Consider the following 21,395-nt stretch of genomic DNA (forward strand, 5'->3'; position numbering starts at 1 on the left):
AAAAAAAAAAAGTTCGCAATACATTCAATGACTATGGCAATCCATGCGCATCTAATGGCCCACGTAAAATTACTGTATGGTTTCATATTCGTATCGAACAATTACTATTCCGATAAGTCACCCCCACCGGCATGGAAAAAGATAAGAGGCAAAAGAGGCAGAAAGTTTAATACATGCCATGAACGTTACTATTAACTTGAAAACAGTAACAGAAGTAGATTATTAGAAGCTAAGTACGAACTATTCAAACAAAATAAAAATTATTTTAACATGCGAGAAAGCGTCTGTTCTACAACCGATAAAGTCGTTTATCTAAAAAAACTCATATGTGTCCAGCCGATGTACAAAAGTGCGACACATCAGCTTATGCCTCTATTAATGTCTGAAATGCAAATGTACTTAGTGATTAAAACATAGCCTACAGCTATTTCTTCATTGCCAAGCAGAAGTAAAAAAAAAAATCCTTACCGCAACGTCGGCAGTTGTGCTCTATTCGTGGAACAATGCTCACCCATTCTTCAGTTTCACCAATAACAGATATGACAGGATTCACAGATTCCAAGTACGTAAATCACACAATCAAAAACAGCTAATATTGCAGCGAGAGACTGTAAATTTTCTCATTTATTGATAATATTATCACTACAGATACAACGAATGCAAACGAATTTCAGTTTAGTTGCTTTCATCGTAATTCAAAGAATATATGAATGAAAACAAAAATAACTTCGATACAATGACAACCGCGATACATGATCAGACATTCCCTTACAAGGAGTAAACAGCTTACATCTATGGCAGGCAGTTGCTTTGAATCAGATTACTCCGGTTTACGTTACGCGTGGTATAATAAATTGCTGCTCCGGTCGTATGGTTAATAAAGTGGAAAAAATTATCATAATACACTGCAAAAGGGGCGTACCGCCTTAAAGTCACGAGCCGTGGTGCGTAACAAAGGTTAACAAATCTAATGGCTATAATAGAAGCACACGTCGCCACCTATGACGATTTTGGCCATCAGATTCACAACAGTCATGAATGATGTATTATTTGAGAACAGGTAAATGTAGATGTTTCATTGAAGCTACATATGTTAACACATGCAATACTGTCATACTTCCAATGATTGAAGTTGCTACATTGTCGAAAGGAGGCCTACTTCCGTTACTCGTCTTGAAATGCAAATGTACTTAGTGATTAAAATATAGCGTAATGGAACAGCATGCACACTTGACAAGAGCAACACGGGGCTTTCTAAACCATTTTCGATGTATCCGGACTGCAGCAGTCAAATATCAAAAGCCACAGTGATGACATATCCCGACTTTTGCCGCGGGTTGCCCAATTCCATTGTGTTGCAGTCATATCGGGGAAACTTCATAGTCGCACATTGATGACGCGTAAGGGGAGAACGAGCAACTCGGCAACGTCTGTTTTGTGGAATATGACTCTGCAAATGCGTTCTATGTTACCACAATTGTTCAACGCAAATTGTAGCTTTTCCTAAATAATACTGCATTTACGACTCCTGTAAATTTATTGGCCATAACTGAAACCAGGTAGAGGAATATAATAGAAGACAAATGGGTGGCCGGAGAGGCGAAATACGGAAGGTAGCAGAGGATCAGATAAAAAAAAAGGCCTAATAGAATTCTCTGAATAACACAGGAGATATTGAATTTAATTGACGAAAGGAGATGATACGTAAAGGCAGCTGCGGCAGCATGCGAAAGGGACTGCAGACGTCTGAAGAATGAGATTGAAAGAAAGTGCGAAATGGCTCAGCAGGAATTGCTGGAGGATAAATGCAAGGCGGTAGAAGAGTGTACAACTAGGGAAACGTACATGCCGCGTACAGGAAAATGAGACATTCGGAGAAAAGAGAAGCAGATTTAGCAATGTCAAGAGTTGGAATAGCAAACCAGTACTAAGTAAATAAGGGGAGGTTGAAAAGTGGAAGGAATATGGAGAAGAGAAACAAACTTAAATACAATATTGCAGAAACAGGAAGTAGACGAAGACGAAGTGGAAGATACGATGCTATGAGAAGAATCTGAGAGTGCTGAAAGACGTAAGTGGAAACAAAAATCTTGAAGTAGACGACTTTCCCTGAGAGTTAACGAAATTCCTGGGATAACCAGCCATGATAAATCATTCCACTTGGTGTGCAAGATAAATGAGAGAGGCTAAATACTGTGACATCAAGAAGAAGGGAATGATTCCAATTCCGAAGAAAGAAGGTGCTGACAAGTGTGAATGCTACTGAACCATCAGTTCTATCAAATCAAGGTGCAAAATATAGACACGAATCATTTACAGAAAAATGAAAACTAGAAGAAGCCGATCAGGGGAAGGGGCAGTTTGGGTTCGTAGAAACACACGAGGCAGTAAAGACCTTAAGACTTTTAGAGCCGGCCGGAGTGGCCGAGCGGAACTACGCGACCTCTACGGTCGCAGGTTCGAATCCTGCCTCGGGCATGGATGTGTGTGATGTTCTTAGGTTAGTTAGGTTTAAGTAGTTCCAAGTTCTAGGGGACTGATGACCTCAGAAGTTAAGTCCCATAGTGCTCAGAGCCATTTCAACCATTTTGAACTTACTTTGAAACATACGACAAACAAAGCAATCACAGTTTTATGGGATTTGTAGATTTGCAGTAAGTTTTGGACAATGTCTATTCGAATGCTCTTCGAAATTCTGAAGGTATCTGTCATAGAATATAGGGAACGAAAAGTTACTTCCAAGTTGTACAGAAACCAGACTGCAGTTAGAGAAACCGAAGGACATGAAAGGGAAGCAGTAATTGCGACAGTAGTGAGAGAGTGTCGCCTATCCCCGACATTCAGTTTCAACACTGAGCAAGCAGTAAAGAAAACCAAGGAGAAATTACGGAAAGGAATCAAGGTTCAGGGAGAAGGAAAAAAAAGTGGAGATTTGCTGATGGCATTCTAGTTCTTTCAGAGACGGCAAGGGACTTCGAAGAGCATCTAAACGTAATGGACAGTGTCTTGAAAAGAGGTTGTAAGATGGGCATTAAGGAAAGTAAAACGAGGGAAATGGAATGTAGCAGAATCAAATCAGGCGACGCTGAAAGAAACAGATCAGAAAACGTGACACTAAAAGAGCAGATGAGTTCCGCTATTTGGGCAGCAAAATAACTCATGATCAGCGGAGTGGAGAGGAATGCAAACAGGTAACAGGAAGAAAAGTATTTTCGAAAATAGGAATTTATTCACCCTAACATCAATTAAAGTTATAGGAAGTCTTCTCTGAAGGCATTTGTCTGGAGTGTAGCCTTGCATGGAAGTGAAACCTGGAATAAAAGCTTCTAAAATTTGGTACTGTAGAAGGATGCTGAAGATTGGAGGGGTAGATCGAACAACAAATTAGGAGATAATGAATCGAATTTGGGGAGGAAAGACATTTATGAAGCGACTTGATTAAAAGAAGGAAGAATAGTCGGTTGATAGTACACATCCTGAGGCATCGAATAATTGTCAGTTTCCTAAAATCAAGAAGTGTGTGTGTGTGTGTGTGTGTGTGTGTGTGTGTGTGTGTGTGTGTGTGTGTGTGTGTGTGTGTGTGTGTGTTGGGGGGGGGGGGGGGGGGGGGAGATTGTAGGAGACCAAAGTTGGAGTACAGTAAGCAGGTTCAAATGGGTGCAGCTACGCAGAGATGAACGTAGGACAGACTAGCATGCACAGCGGCATCAGACAAGTCAAACGACGACATTTTTCATAGTGGTTTCTTCCTTCTGCGACATGTACTTACTTAGTTCTTACATTCTTGAACTTTCAGACATCCATTTGTAAACGTACTTCACCTCTAGTATCCGATAACATGTTTCTTTTGATCACCGTTCTGATGTTAATGAGTCTGACGAGCATTTGTTAAAAAAAAAAAAAAAACGCAGCACTCGCGAAGATTATTTTCTCACTGTCTCTCTTCCCCCCCCCCCCCCCCCCATATTTATTGACACAAAATATTCACTTGTCAGTGATAGATTTCTAACATGCAAGAGTCTCAATATTCCAACCTGATAAGTGAACTACTCTAATTTCACTGATTACAGACTACAACATTAATTCACACTTTCCTGAAGATCATAGTAGCTTCACATTTTAAGTTCGACGCTAACTATGAACTACATGGCGTTTAAGGATGGACTAAAAGGATAGCTACCATTTCAGTTACCAGCCATGAATTGTACAGACCGCATACCTGATATTAACGTGATGTCTGCTGAAGACGAACTAAGACTTTTTGTACGACGCCTATTTATAGGCGCACGTAATGTCAAAAATTACAATTTGTTGAAATACAAGATTATTACATGTTCGATGGTAATATAACAATAAATAAAATTATAAGAAATAAAGACACAACAGAAGGTGATGTAAGTTTCACTAATAGCAGTACAACTAGAAAACGGCAGTAATAATAGAAACTAGTTCATGAGACTGATTTTAATGTACAAAGGGGTTCCCAAAGCCCACCAAAAGGTTTCGAGAATGCGAAATTTTCTAACTGGAATTATTAACAAGTTACTTTAGTGAAACCTTGCATGTTTGAAACTAGAATAATCAGGGCAACAGAACTCTGGTACCGGATTTGGGAAATAATTACATTTTATGTCTGGTAGAGCAAAAACACGAAAATTTTTAATAAGAATACATTTTTAAATACAAGGTTTTCTGAAAAAGTGAAAACGTTCGTTGACAAGAGGAGAATAAGGCCTACAAATGAGCTATACTAATTTAAAAACGAACAACTACTAGCTCGTCAAAACTTCCGTATTCACCCAGTTTGCATGTATAAAAAATGAATATTTTTTTAGAAAAAGTGTTTCCAGGTTAACTAACCATATTTTCTTTAGTAATTAAGGAACTACATAGTGAATAATAAACTTTTGAGAATCCCTACTTAAAAAACTAAATTATTTATTTCTGCGAGCATTTGCTGTTATGGCGTGCTCATCTCGGTAAACATTTTGCAACCGCGTCGTCACATTCCTGCTCAAATACCCGGAAAGTTTTGCTGAAGATGTGAACAATTGCCATAAACTCTACGAATCATTTGTTTCTTCGTAAAGCGTAGTATATTTTACTGTTAGCCTAAATACAAAATAATGGAAGCAGCTACGGGAATTTTCTATTAGGACAGAAAGAGGAAAAATCTCGCTGTTGGCTGTGCAAGGTACTTACCAGTCCCGCAGAGCTGCTACTTGTCGGATGGAAGTCGTGCTTCACGTGCAAATTGTCACAAGTCATCCTCCATACGGAAGCGCAGCAGAGCGTCCAAGACATTGTTCGCTGTTTGTTTGTGGGAGTTGGCAATGGGCGGGCGGACTTGTCTAACTGGGCCGGGCAGGTGTTAGGTGTTGCCAGCTGGAGCGCCTCCAGTGGTATTTGTACAACTCGTTAAGCGGCTATTACTGGCCGGCTCCGCGATTGTCGCGCCTTCACGCAACCAGCCTCCTCCGACACGACTAGCACAGAACACCAGATTTACACTTCTCTGCCCCATTACTGCTTAATTTCATTGCGTTTCTTCTGTTTTCTTACTCACACCACTTGCCGTCCCTCTAATTTTCATTTCTCAAACCCACAGTCCGCACCAAATACTTCAGATCAACACCTTTCATTCTCCCCATCGCAAATACAGATGATAAATCCAGGATGATGAAAGAATTGGTCATCAGCCTGGATCTGTAACAAAACTATTAGATTTATTAAATCTCTGAAGGTGTACTTTTTTTCTTCATAAGTAATCACACCACAAATATGATTCAACATTATCAAACGTTGAAACTGCCTCACTCGAAACCCTCAAGTTGCCAAATCAGCTCTTACGGCCAGTGCACTGAGCCCACATCTACCAATAGACATGTTGTTTTCACTGGGCCTCTCACCACACCGCTTCAATAGCCTACATTTTAAGAGTGTAACAATGTTAAGCTAAATATTACTATTCAATTTTTATTACAAATTTTACGTAGAGATAAACTATCTCAAATAACTTGACAAAGTACAACGAAAATGTGTACAGAGAAAAAGTGTATAATAACAAGGTTAAAACAAAAGTACATACACTGAGGGGGCAAAGAAACTGGTGCACCTGACTAACTTGCCGGCCGGAGTGGCCGTGCGGTTCTAGGCGCTACAGTCTGGAGCCGCGTGAACGCTACGATCGCAGGTTCGAATCCTGCCTCGGGCATGGATGTGTGTGATGTCCTTAGGTTAGTTAGGTTTAGGTAGTTCTAAGTTTTAGGGGACTGATGACCTTAGAAGTTAAGTCCCATAGTGCTCAGAGCAATTTGAACCATTTTTGTACCGTAAATATCAGGAATCCGGTAAAACATCAAATCTCCGGCGTCGCTGCGGCCGGGAAAAGATAAAGCAAGAACGGAACCAACGACTACGAAAACGAATCGTTCCACGTGACAGCAGTGTAACCCTTCCGCAGACTGCTGCACATTTTAATGCTGAGCCATCAACTACTGTCAATGTGTGAACCATTCAACGAAACATCACCGATATGGGCTTTCGGAGCCGAAGGCCCACTCCTATACCTTTGATGACTACACGACGCAAAACTTTACGCGTCGCCTGGGCCTGTCGACAACGACATTGGACTGTTGATGTCCGGAAACATGTTGCCTGGTCGGACGACTCTCGTTTGAAATTGTAAAGACCGGATTAACGTGTGCACCCATGAGACAACCTCATGAATCCATGGACTCTTCTGGTCAGGAGGGGACTGTTCAAGCTGGAGGAGGCTCTGTATTGGTGTGGGGAGTGTGCAGTTGGAGTGATATGGGACCCCTGATACGTCTAGATACAACTCCGACAGGTGACACGTGCGTAAGTAGCCTGCCTGATCACCTGCATCCATTCATGTCCATAGTGCATTCCGAGGGACTTGGGCAATGCCAGCAGGCCAATGCGACACCCCACACATCCAGAGTTGCTACAGAGTGGCTCCAAGAACACTCTTCTGAGTTTAATCACTTGTGCTGGCCACCAATCTCCCAGATTTGAACATTATTGAGCATATCTGGGATGCCTTGCAACATGCTGCTCAGAAGAGATCTCCACCCCGTCGTACTCTTACTAATTTGTGGACACCTCTGCAGGATTCATGGTTTCAGTTCCCACGAGCACTACTTCAGACATTGGTCGAGTCCATGCCACGTCGTGTTGCGGCACTTCTGCGTGCTCGCGGAGGCCCTGCACGATGTTAGACAAGTGTACCAGTTTCTTTGGCTCTTGAGTGTAGTGTAAAGAACACCATTGTCCGGAGACGATGATGGTTTGTATCAGCATGAGAGTGCACCCTGTTATAATGCAGCCTCTGTGACCCAATGGTTTATGGACAACAACATAACTGAAATGGACTGGCATGCCCAGAGTTCTGACCGGAACCTAGTCTAATACCTCTCTAATACTTCGCTTCACACCCCAGCACTCAACAACACTACCTTCTCTGGTTTAGATTACTGCGTAAGAATGGGCTACCATTCCTCCACAGATACTCGGACACAACACTGAAAGTGTACCCACTAGAACGCAAGACATCATAAAGGTCAAGGTGGGCACATACAATATTAACGCCCACTAATTTGTGTACGGAGACTGGATCATTCCTCGACCTTTCCTAAATTGCGTAGTTCGTGTTCGCCAGTTGAAACGTCGTCGTCATATCGTCTGCCGGATAAGGGCGTAATGTTTGCAGTTCGAAGCATCCTTGTTACTCATGCATGTATACTAATGTCATTTACCACAGTTTCAACTACGTCGTTGTCTCGGTCTATTCTCGTCTCATTTAATCCCGAAAAGTACGAGGGCGTGCTGAAACGTAATGCTACCTAATTTTTTATTCTGTTCTCATTATCGAATTAAACATTACACGCCTTGCATATTACTCGATCGACTTTCCTGCTTCGCTGACGCAAGTTACAACGCTCAGACGCTAGAGATTCCAAATGGTAGTGTGCAACATGGCGGTGTGCAAGCTATGTGGGTGCGTGAGAAACAGTATGTTGTAAAAGTGTTTTCAATCCGAAGAGTTCGCCCACAAACAGAGCATCTTTCATTCAGCACGTAAATGCCAGACCACACACGAGCACTGCGGAATCTGCAACAATCCGACGCCTTGTGTTCACCGTCATCGATCGTATTCTGTACCCTCCCGACTTGGCCCCATCCAACTTTCATCTGTTTTGAAAACATAAATACCACCTTCGAGGACCTCACTTCGATAGTGATGAAGCACTGCAAGCAGAGGTGAGGTTGTGGCTACGTCAACAAAGTCAATCATTCTTTCGTGACCGTATCAACAAATTGGCCTATCGTTCGTCGCCAGGATGACTACACCGGAAAACGATATGTAGACATGAAGAATAAACAGGTAGAATGTTAAGAAAGATTGAAGAGTTTTCATATAAAAAAAAACGGGAGCCATTAGTCTTCAGCCCGCCTTCGCGCAACTTGAGTCATTCGCCTGGATACATTTTCCACCTAGCTCAATTTTATTTTTATTAGTCAGTGTCATCCTTCCATTTCAGTCTGTTCGATGATCCATTTTGTTTTCCTTTCCTTCCTCGTTATTCAGTGGGTGACTCAGTTGATCTGAGAGACGTTCGCATTAAAAGTAAATGTTCCGCTAGAGACAGCAGAGCAGCCAAAAGTCGCATGTAATTGTCCCCTATTTTCAAATATTTCACTCGGCCAACACGAGCATCTTCAGAATAGTGAAAATACAATGTGTTGCACCACCATAAAACGAAATAAAATCACAGATTCATCTCAGAACGTGGTAACTTCCATTAGCGAGCCGAGGGCCGCATGTTACGAATACCGGGCTCTGTATAGCGGCGCCATCAAACACAAAGTCCATTAAGCTGGTTGTATACAGTTAATGTAAACTCTCTGGTGATGTGCGTTCTAAGACTAATCAGCAAGACATAATTATTTTGGAGATAGTCAAAGCCCTGTCGATATTCGCTTTGATTTAAACCACCTCATGAAGCATAATGTTATACAAAAAACAGTAATTCTCTTTTACGGGCGTTAATACGTATACTTCATGTCATAACAGGTTTTTAATGCCTTTAAAATTGACCTACATTAGCGTAATTCAACGTATACGATTCCTTTTACGTCTACTGACGTCATAGACATGGTAAAGAGTCGCCCCTTAGAGGAGCATGAACACACACAGACATATAAGACTCACAAATGGTTATAAATACTTTTAAAATAGTATAGAAAAGAAACTAAATGTGCGCTTCCCCAGGCGTTCACTTACGTTTGTCGTACATGTAAAAGCTCATTTCAATCATTTGGAACCACCTACATTGCAACTAAGTATGCAGAAATGTAAGACAAAGCGACGTAATTCGTCCAAGGATTACGGTTCATTAATAATGAAGAACGTAAGAAATTTCAAATTACGGTACATGAAATGCTGATATTTAAGCAAGACCGCAAATAGACTATTCGTGTTGGCAGTGATAACGCTACAAATGTGGTAAAAACAACGTTTTTATGGAAATGAGCATACATATCTACAATTAAAAAATTTTAACGACACGAAAAAAATTAAAACTGCAATTGTCGTTTCTACAGCGTCTCGGCGGGAAGTACTAGAAAAAGTGACACTGATGAAGCCGTAACAGCTATTCTCTTCTTTCTAATGACGCTCGTGTTGGTCGAGCGAAAAATGTGAAAATACGAGAAATTACATTCGGCTTGGAGCTGCTCTACAGTCCTAATTTCTGACGGTGTGCGCTACTCACTCTGCCTCTCCCTCGATATAAGTGTGGAGATATGTGCTAGTTTATTTGGCAACTCAGCAGTATATATCTATAAGAAAGTACATGTCATGCGCAAGGTGAAGTGGTTTGGGTAGCAAGTGATGTAATCTAATGAGTTCGGACTACACAGCACACGTTCACAGACCACATCATTTAACACTGAAGAAATGATAAAGTTCGAAGTAGCTGGATATTTCAACTCTTCAATTAGTAGTTCATTAACTGATACTGCCAGTTAAAAGATTTGATCTTTAGAGTAGCTCTTGGGTGTGATTTAGACTTCTAAGTGATAGCAATCATTTCCATGAATCACAAATAATTACATTGATCGTCCAAAGAAAAATTCTGAACTGATATCTTTGGAATTAATTCTGAGCGAAAGAATTGCTCAGCTTTTACTCTTGATCAGTCACCCACACACTCTCTTCGTTTACTCGATAAAATTAAGTGACCTGCTACGTTGACATCAGGAATCTGCTGAGCCCCCTGAAATTCTTTAGTACGACACACACAAAAATAGGTTCTACGCCGTGCACAGATAGATCGCGGACTCACCTGGGTGCAAAGGTAAACTGTCACACACAAATTCGGAGTTCGTGGAGCACCTGCATTACAACGGAGTTTGGCAATTCCAGCAGGAAAATGCGACACCACACACGTTCAGAAGAATTGCTGCAGAGTGGCTCCAGGAACACTCTTCTGAGTTTAAAACACCTCCACTGGCCACAAAACTCCCCGGCCATGAACATTATTGAACATATCGGGGATGCCTTGAAACGAGCTGCTGAGAAGAGATCTCCAACCTCTTTTACGGCTTTTTGGACAGCAGTGCAGGTTTCATGGTGTCAGATCCCTCCAGCACTACTTCAGACATTAGTAGAGTGCATGCCACGTCGTGTTGCGCCACGTCGTGTTGCGTGCACGCGGCATCCCTACACGGTATTAGAGAGGTGTATTAGTTTCTTTGGCTCTTCGGTGTATAATGACAGTTTATTCTGCATAACTGCTCTATTAGCAGCCGAAAGGAAGTGGCTTTCGAATGGGAACCGCAATCGTTTGTCAGGGTGAAGAGTCAACAAAATCCTCACGGGAAAACACGTGTGGTGTGTCATACACGGCATTAGTAACTGTACTAGTGTCATAGATAGGAATTTTTTATCGACGCACCTAATTTGTAAGACTGGTAAGTGAGTGAGATATACCTCCTCGCCCGATGTAGGTGATGGTATGAATGTGAATGTGATCACTGCCAAGGAAGTGATGAAAACATAGTAGGTTGTCACATAAGCTGCAACAAATGAACCCAACAGTTTCATAATCACACAGTTTCTCTTGCTATGTCAAAAGATGTGTTTATAACGCTTTGAAGTTCCGTTCCGTTTTGGAAGTCTTGACTCTTGAAATCGTTTGTTGTAACATAGTCCTCACCCCTTTATTTTGTTTTCATTGCTGCGAGACGTCTACGTAGTATCTCACCTGCTCTCACTATTCATCATTTGCGACGGTAACGTGTTCTTACCACATGAATCATATTCTAGGACCAATATATAGTACGAGAACTGCCAAGACTACAGAAAGGGAACAAACATTTCAGTAACCGGACCGGCAGTTCATAATGTTGTGGAAAAAAATTAATGGCACGAGGGCGTATTGAACGTGGTTCGCCCACTTCACAGTCAAAAACTATATCCACTTCCCCACGACGCCTTTGCTGTTATGCGCTGCTCTTTATTGCACTTCTTATTCTTGGACCGTTCACTGATTCTATTTTGCTATTTTTTTTCACAGTTCGGTACACCTTCTTGTTTCCGTGCTTGGTTTGTGTTCCGTTTTTGACGGGCTATCCAGAGGGCCACCTTACCACTTAAAGCTGGGGGGGGGGGGGGGGGGGGCGATGTGGTTTCCCTTGTCAACGCTGCCAGATTGCACCTCACAACAGCGTAATTTGCACTTTCAGGATTCACACATGAAATAATACTAGTTGACCCGCGCAGCTAATTTGCACTCTATCCAGATCAGTCACATAGGTAATATAGCATAGGAGAAACAAGTAAATGCAACTGTTTATTAATAAAATAGATTTTACTTCGAATAATAGTAACAAATATTAGTCTCACTGCAAAAAACTAAATTTATGTGCAATATGGTTAATAGTAAAGATATAAGAAGCAGCTTTTGTATTTGTCAGATTAATTACATTATTCAAACTAGTTCATTGAGAATATTAGCAGTTACAATGTCATCATCTCTTACTTTTTCGGTGTGTGTGTTAAGCACAAAAATAAACATCGTTGAATGTGCGAACGCGTGAAAACGCCATGTGTAAGTTCCAAACGAAATAACGGGTTCTGGTAAATATTATCCTGCCCTCTGAAGCGTTTGATATTTTGTTTTACTATTGGTCATAGCGAAGCTATTTTTATTGAGAATTATTGTATATTTGGAAAAGCATGACTGGATCAGAAGGTGCGAGGTTAATAGGGTATGAACAATGTTTTATTGGAATCAGTGAATTCAGCAGTGATGTACTCGCCTGCGTGAGCTAACACTAATCTTAAAGCCAGTTTAGCGTTAAGATTTCAGATTAACATAATAATAGCATTTTTATTTAAAACGGGTCGACGAGGTGGTGAATCGCTCACCGATAGATCTGTACCTACAGATTGGAAAACTGCGCAGGTCGCACCAGTGTTTAAGAAGGGTAGTAGGAGTAATCCATCGAACTATAGACCTATATCATTGACGTCGGTTTGCAGTTGGGTTTTGGAGCATATACTGTATTCAAACATTATGAATCACTTCGAAGGGAACGATCTATTGATACGTCGCATGGTTTCAGAAAACATCGTTCTTGTGCAACGCAGCTAGCTCTTTATTCGCACGAAGTAATGGCCGCTATCGACAGGGGATCTCAAGTTGATTCCGTATTTCTGGATTTCCGGAAAGCTTTCGACACCGTTCCTCACAAGCGACTTCTAATCAAGCTGCGGGCCTATGGGGTATCATCTCAGTTGTGCGACTGGATTCGTGATTTCCTGTCAGGGAGGTCGCAGTTCATAGTAATAGACGGCAAATCATCGAGTAAAACTGAAGTGATATCAGGTGTTCCCCAGAGAAGCGTCCTGGGACCTCTGCTGTTCCTGATCTATATAAATGACCTGGATGACAATCTGAGCAGTTCTCTTAAGATGTTCGCAGATGATGCTGTAATTTACCGTCTAGTAAGGTCATCCGAAGACCAGTATCAGTTGCAAAGCAATTTAGAAAAGATTGCTGTATGGTGTGGCAGGTGGCAGTTGACGCTAAATAACGAAAAGTGTGAGGTGATCCACATGAGTTCCAAAAGAAATCCGTTGGAATTCGATTACTCGATAATTAGTACAATTCTCAAGGCTGTCAATTCAACTAAGTACCTGGGTGTTAAAATCACGAACAACTTCAGTTGGAAAGACCACATAGATAATATTGTGGGGAAGGCGAGCCAAAGGTTGCGTTTCATTGGCGGGACACTTAGAAGATGCAACAAGTCCACTAAAGAGACAGCTTACACTACACTCGTTCGTCCTCTGTTAGAATATTGCTGCGCGGTGTGGGATCCTTACCAGGTGGGATTGACGAAGGACATCGAAAGGGTGCAAAAAAGGGCAGCTCGTTTTGTATTATCACGTAACAGGGGAGAGAGTGTGGCAGATACGATACGCGAGCTGGGATGGAAGTCGTTAAAGCAAAGACGTTTTTCGTCGCGGCGAGATCTATTTACGAAGTTGCAGTCACCAACTTTCTCTTCCAAATGCGAAAATATTTTGTTGAGCCCAACCTACATAGGTAGGAATGATCATCAAAATAAAATAAGAGAAATCAGAGCTCGAACAGAAAGGTTTAGATGTTGGTTTTTCCCGCGCGCTGTTCGGTAGTGGAATGGTAGAGAGATAGTATGATTGTGGTTCGATGAACCCTCTGCCAAGCATTTAAATGTGAATTGCGGAGTAGACATGTAGATGTAGAATGTCTTTAAAGAGTTCAGAACTTTTACGGGGTACAGTGTTGGGGCCATTGCTCTTCCTTATTTATATAAAAAATATGCCTTCTAGTATTACGGGTAACTCTAAAATATTTGTTTGCTGACGACACTAGTTGCAGTAAAGGATATTGTGTGCAACATTGGCCCGGTTTCAAATACTGCCGTTCATGACCTAAGTTCATGTCTTGTAGAAAATAACCTACGCTAAATCACAGACTAAGTTTTTAAAGTTTCTAACACACAATTCAACAAAACCCGACCTATCATATGCCCATTCTGTGAAATTAATAAGTGAAGCAGTTCAGATTTCTAGGTGTTCAGATAAATAGTAAACTGTCGTGGAAAGCCCGCGTTCAGGATCTTGTTCAAAGACTTAATGCTGCCATTTTTACTATTCGAACGCATCTGAAGTGAGTGATCGTTCGACACGAAAATTAGCCTACTTTGCTTTTTTTCATTTATGTCTTATGGTATTATAGTAAGGGGTAACTCTTCCGATTCTAAAATGATATTTTTGGCTCAGAAACGGGCGGTTCGGGCAATAAGTGGTGTAATTTCACGAACTCTTGTCGACCCCTGTTTACAAGTCCCCCGCCTTCAGCAAAACACAATTTTGTTTTTCTTGTCCCAGACATGTTTCACTGCAGTTGCAGCATCATCAGTGTTTTTTTTATTATTATGGCTGTTAAACATAAGGAATGTTCTTTACTGTTCTGTTTTGCTGAAGGCAGACCCAACTCAAAAACATATGTTATTGTTAAAGCAAACACAGACAAAAGAGCTTCAACATCAAGATGATTATATTGTTAACAATATTAGCTTATTCCCAAGAATAAGCAGCTTTCACTCAGCTAATACTTGGCAGATATCAAACCTACATTTGGATCGGACTTCCTTAACTCCTGTGCAGAAAGGTGTGCAGTATACTGCTGCATCCATTTTCAAAAATCTTAGCACTAATTCACGCGCTTTCAAATCGAAATTGAAAACTTTCCTCAAGGGTCACTCCTTCTATTCTGTCGAGGAGTTCATTGAAAAATTAAGCTGATTCTTGTTGTATTGTTGATTACGTTTACTTAAACTTACGGATTTTTTTCAGGTTCATAAAAATTTTATTTTTATCTGTTACCACTTTTATGTTGTAATTTCATGTACTGACATATTCCATGACCTTGGATATTTGCTCGTCAATGTGGTCCTATGGAAGTTGACGTGTAAATAAAAATAAATAACATACAATACTCATGTTGCACAGTACTGAGGTAAACCACTGCCTCTGCAGGTAACAAACTGGAAATGGTTGGCATCTTCATTAATTGTTGTTTAATCATCATTTTTTGACCATTGAATCGCAGTTCAATAGAGTTGAATAAATATTTTTCAGTTTTTTCTGTGGCATTGAGTATGGTAATAATAAAACAATCTTAATTACAATAGCAGTGTTTAGGAATTCTGATGCAAAGTAATGATATTGAGGTTAGGAAGTTATGAGAGTTACCACGTAACATTGTAAATGCTGTAAAGCGAGGGTGAATTAAAAGTTAACTTAAGTTGTAAATGAAGTTATAAAAGTAACCGGTACTTAACTATGATGATGAACATTGATATAATTCAGTTTATTTTCGCAGTACACAACCTTGCTTAAAAAGTAACTAGCTGCGGCCACTATTGTGCATAATAATAAAATTGCACTGACATAGTAAATGTCATGGTATACTGGGGCACTGATTGTGCAGGTGTGTTGCATGCGCAACACACTCCCCTTGTGCTAGTTGCAGTTGTAGAAGAAACCTTCTGACAAGGGAACCTCCCCATCACACCCTCCTCAGATTTAATTATATGTTGACACAGTGGATAGGCCTTGAAAAACTGAACACAGATCAATCGAGAAAACAAGAAGAAGTTGTGTGGAACTATGAAAAAATAAGCAAAGTATACAAACTGAGTAGTACATGTTTGGCATAAGCAACATAAAGGGGCGTGAGAGATCGACAGCGCTGTGGTCTTGTGGTTAGCGTGAGCACGTGCGAAACCAGAGGTCCCTGGTTCAAGATGTCCCTCGCCCGAATATTTTAATTATTTATTTTCAGACAACTATAAAAGGCACTCACACATAATCAACTTCGCTCCCCAAAATTCCAGGACATGTTCAGATTTGCTTGGACATATGCAGGATTTGACGGTCTACGCACGGAAAAATTTGAAAACGTTAAAAACATATGTTTTGACCGAGCACAGGGAAAAGTGTGCGACTATGAAACGGTTGCATTCATTTGTTGCAGTTTATGTGACAAACTCTTGTGTTTTCATCAGTTTTTTGGGAGTGATTATCACATCCACAAGAAAACCTAAATCGGGCAAGGTAGAAGAATCTTTTTACCCATTCGCGAAGTGTACAAGTTCGGTGGGTCGACAACATATTCCTGTCATGCCGTCACCAGTGTCGTATAGAATATATCAGAATTGTTTTCCTGTGGAGGAATCGGTTGACCTATGACCCTGCGATCAAATGTTTTCGGTTCCCATTGGAGAGGCACGTCCTTTCGTCTACTAATCGCACGGTTTTGCGGTGCGGTCGCAAAACAGACACTAAACTTATTACAGTGAACAAAGACGTCAATGGACGAAAGAACAGATCATAACTTTGGGAAAATAAAGAAAGAAAAATTTTGATACAAGGCAGGACTTGAACCAAGGACCTCTCGTTCCACAGCTGCTCACGCTAACCACGGGACCACGGCGCGCCCGAGCTCAAATTCTCCTTGATGTTGCCTATCTTGCACATGGACTACTCAGTTTGTATATTTTGCTTATTTTTTTCATATTCCCACACAACTTCTTCCTGTTTTCTCGATTGATCTGTGTTCAGTTTTTCAAGGCCTATCCACTGTGCCAACTTGTAACTAAATCTGAGGGGGGTGCGATGGGGAGGTTCCCTTGTGAGAAGTGGCTGTGCAAGTGGTTTGTGTAACATGCAACGTCGACGTAAGCTGAAGCCGTTCGAACGGAGTATAATGGTCGGTGCACGGCGGATGGGAATTTAGATTTCGGCGCTGGTGCAGGAATACGGCTTCACACATTCAACAGTGTCCACGCTGTATCGCGAGTGGTTGAATGAGGGTGTCACAGCCCACAAAAGACGAAGTACCGGCCGTGCAGCCACAGTCGATGAACGTGACCGGCGACATCTCAGAAGGATCGCCAGTAGTGACAGGAGGACAACAGTGGAACAGATCACGGCTCAGTTCAACACAGGCCGGGCTAGACACGAATCCCAGTGGTCATTCCGTAGGAACATGGGTTCATGGGGTATGAGAGCAGGCGCCTCTCACGCGTGCCACTGCTACCCCAACGTCATCGGGCACAACAGTTTCCGTTTGTCACCAATCACCAGGGATGGATACTAGAACAATGGTGTAACGTGATACGGTCGGATGACTCACGATTTCATCTGCACCATGCCAACAGGAGGTGCCTTTTGTGGAGCAGATCACGTGAATCGATGGGTCCCACCTGCCAAGAAGGTGTGCTCAATGGTGGTGGCGTGTCTATTATAGTCTGCGGCGCATTTTTCTGGTATGAAATGTATCCCCTAGTTGTTTTGGAAGTGACTTCAAATGGTCCGTGTTACGTCGAACTGCTCGGGGACCATCTCCGCTCATTTTTGAACCTTCCAACACCTTGACAGTTCGGCTGTGTTTCAAGACGATAACGCGCCCCCCTCACAGCTCCCATGTCTCCTGGGAAATACGCAAGGGAGGACCAAATCAGAGAACCCAGATTTGAACCCTTAGTGTGTCTGGATTGCCATGGAGCGCAGGCCACGTGCCTTGGACCCTGTATCATCAAATAGACTAGAATTGGTTGCCGCTCTGCAAACGATTTGGTATCAGCTGCTTCCAGAGTAGTTTCAGGAACTTGTACCTTCATTTCCACGGCGACTCACTGCAGTCTACAAGGCCAAAGGAGGCCGTACGATATTAGATGCCTATCCTATGACATGTGATGTTAGTATTGATTGTCAATAGTCGGTGCCTTCTAAATTCTTCACCTACAGTCCGTGAGACGAGTGATTGGTACTGACAGTTCCGGCGGGCAGACGGCGCTGTTGCCGAACGTGGCTCACAGCACGCGGCGCCCTGTCTGCTACACGCATTCTCTAGCAGCAGAAATAAAAGCGAGACAAAATACAAGTCGTATTGGTACGCTTGAATTTATTTAAAGTTGATGCTTGAAATATATTAACTCGAAAACTGATAAGAGCTATTTAGTACAAGGATCTAAGATGCTGAAACATAAAGTTATTTGTTAAACTTCACAACTGAAATGAAAACTATTTTCACAAGTTGTTGAACATTAGCAGTTTTGGTTTCCATTGTTAAGTATTAGCATTATAAATTTGTTCTACTACAAGCTACAGAATAATTGGTCAGTGTATTAAGAGTTATAATCTGAAGAAAGTACTCACAATATGATGATCTGGTTGTAGATTGATAGCAAACTCCCTCCTTACATTCCTGAATACGTTGTAGTTACTGTAATGGAAAAACACCACTCACATCACTGTCAGAATCTGATTTGACATTGTCTTCCTCAGCACTACTCGAACTATCACTGCTCTCTCCCAGATGTATAATTAAATTTTCGATGCATTCTTCCACAACCCCTTAGGTTTTGGCCGCCTCTCTGATGGCACTTGCAGTGCTGTTTACAATTTTAGCCCACGTCTCGCTTGTCACTTTATTGATAGCTGCTGGAAGGAGAGTTTCCACTTCAGAGATCGTGAATTTTTTATTGTTTGCAGCAATGTAATTTTTTATCTGCGCCCACACTCCTTCAATTGCATTGAAGTGACAGTGGTATGGAGGAAGCCGAACGATTTCATGCCCGTGCCTTTTAGCAATCTCGTCAATTACATATGTTGGAAATTGGGGTTTCTTTTGTGCCACAATTTCGAGCAGTTCCGCCTTCCTTAAATCTTCTCTGAAATCTACTTTTCGCCGTTTCAACCACTGAATGATATCGTCTTTTTTTGTTGCTAAGGTTGGTGCCTTATCGTGAACAACGGAATGATAAGGCGCATTGTCCATAACAATCACTGATGGACTTGTCAGATTCGTCATAAGCGATGTCTCGAACCATTCTTGAAATACTACACTGTTCATTTCTTCATGGTAATCTCCCGTCTTTTTTGACCGAAACATTTTCAAGCAGTTTGGCACAAAACCTTTCGATGTTCCTGCATGTAAGACAATAATACGCCCTCCTTTACCAACAGGCACTGCCATTGTCCCCTCGGGCGTTCCATCATTCCAGCCTCTACGTAAAGAATTGCTGGCATTGACCCAAGTTTCATTTAACCACACTATACTTTCGAATTGGCTGGCTCTGAGCACTATGGGACTAAACTGCTGTGGTCATTAGTCCCCTAGAACTTAGAACTACTTAAACCTAACTAACCTAAGGACATCACACACATCCATGCCCGAGGCAGGATTCGAACCTGCGACCGTAGCAGTCGCACGGTTCCGGACTGCGCGCGTAGAACCGCGAGACCACCGCGGCCGGTTTTCGAATTTCACACCCATGATCCTGCGCAGAAATCTGCACCGCCATGCAACTACATCTGTCCTTTCCATTAATATTTTGCGTCCGTTAAACAGTGAATAGCTGAAGCCTATGTCTTTCAACACTGTACGCAATGAAAATTTGCTCCCTTTAAAAAGATCGTCTTTCTGAAGCGACACCTGTAATTTAGATAGAATGGGATGTTCCCTTCTCTTACAATAGCTGTATATATGACGACGAAAAGCGTCTTTCTGAAAATCGTCCAAAGCTGTCACCTGCTTATTTCTCGGTCGCTTCTTTCCTGGTGTGTGCAGCTTTGTTGTGCCACTCTCGTCACAATCTACGCTATACTGTTCTTTCCCTATCTTTACAACAGTTTTCTTACTTACTTTCAATGCTGCTGCAGTTTTCACAACCTGAACAACAGAAATTAAGGGCCCACCTTTGTCCTTTTCTTTCTCAAAGTAATCCCTCACAGAGCACACGAATTCACGGGCCTGGGTGTGTAGCACACTTTTCTTCCTCCGTTTCACTTCTTGTGTTGGGCTGGTACTACAAAGAAACACTAAAAACAACAAAAACGAAATAAACTGCGAATTCAACTTCAGACAAACGACGAACGACCGCACCGCCTGCACGCGAGACACTGGCAAGTTTCATAAGCGCGCGCGACCGGGTTTCAGGGCGGCAACATGGCCCTTGCTACCCGCTCAAAGTCAGGCCGTCATTGGCTGCCTGCCTGCGGTCGCTAGGCAATGGAAAGACGCTACCGAGCTGTCAATACCAAAGACTCGTCTCCCAGACTACAGACGTATAAGACCGAAGTCGCGTTGAAACTTCCCCTTTGTATGTAAAGAATGACAGTGCTGGAAAAACTCGTATGTTGTTTGACTTTCAGCTGAGCAAAACTGAATGAACTCAGACAGTTCTCTCTTTACTTACTCTGATTATCACTAAACTGACACACAATATTTTTAGCGCAGCGCAATCTGACTTTCAATAACCCCTGCAAAAGAATGGCCCTCACTAACAATAACTTAAACCTTTCATGAATCACCTCACAAAAATCTTCGTTACTCCAACTACTGCAATACAGCGAGCGCCAATACTGCCAGCTAATTAAAAGATTCTAACTACTGAAGGCACTAACTACTGATAGGCATAGTTAGCAAATGAAAGATTTTGATGGAGAACGAACAATGTATTTACCTTAATAGTGTTCAAAAGTTTATGTATATATAATCAGTTCATGACAGCCAGTATAACAAATTCCTTTTTCTGACGGACACACGTCCAGATCGTCCGCTCATAATGTCACAAAACTCTGGCATCTCTCCCCCCACATCCACCACAGCTGGCGGCTCACCTCCAATTGCCCAACACTACAGAAGCGAATATTCCAACAATGAGTCCAACCAGCCACAGACTGCACACAGTGCAGTCAGCGATTTTCATACAGAGTGCTACGTGGCGTCACCAACATAGGAACCTAAACAATCTACTTACAGCGTGACTGACTACGCTTGCATAAGGAATCCAAACAGCAGCAGCTGTCGTGCGTGTTAGTTAAACAGATTGTCAATACATGACACTCTCCACAATGGTTTTATAAACATGTCTTCAAAGTATTCTTATACTAATAGTAACTCCAAGCTAACTGCATATTTTTCGTCATTAGTGGCGAACGAAATCTTGAACATGATGTCCCTCATTAATTTTCATTAAGAAATACGGGATGCACGGACTACCGACGAAGCATTTCCGTTGAAAAATAACATACAGGGTGAACCACCTAAGCCTTGCGACGAAAATACTGCGAAATAGAAAGCGCTGTTGATATGCTGTTTGCACAGAATGGATAGGTAGTCAGGGGTTCGTATCCTTGGCCAGCAAACAGATTGTAATAAAACTCAGAAAATGTTTTTTTGTGCAAACGTGCTATTCTTACGTGGAACAATGCTTACAGATATTAACAAATTAAACGTTTGATA

At 41.8% G+C, this 21,395-nt stretch overlaps 2 protein-coding genes across 2 annotated transcripts in view; one reads left to right on the forward strand and one right to left on the reverse strand.

Annotated features, from left to right (window-relative positions):
• The window catches only part of LOC126459130 (sine oculis-binding protein homolog), a 134,253-nt gene extending 128,922 nt beyond the window's left edge, over positions 1-5,331 (reverse strand). The window contains exon 1 of the mRNA XM_050095838.1: positions 5,203-5,331. The gene's annotated coding sequence lies outside the window, so the exon portion shown is untranslated. The remainder of the gene's footprint in view (positions 1-5,202) is intronic.
• The window catches only part of LOC126455705 (uncharacterized), a 94,461-nt gene that overhangs the window by 56,735 nt on the left and 16,331 nt on the right, over positions 1-21,395 (forward strand). The gene's annotated exons all lie outside the window — the stretch shown is intronic.

Source organism: Schistocerca serialis, chromosome 1, assembly GCF_023864345.2.
Source record: "Schistocerca serialis cubense isolate TAMUIC-IGC-003099 chromosome 1, iqSchSeri2.2, whole genome shotgun sequence".
In the NCBI taxonomy this organism is placed as follows: Eukaryota; Metazoa; Arthropoda; class Insecta; order Orthoptera; family Acrididae; genus Schistocerca; species Schistocerca serialis.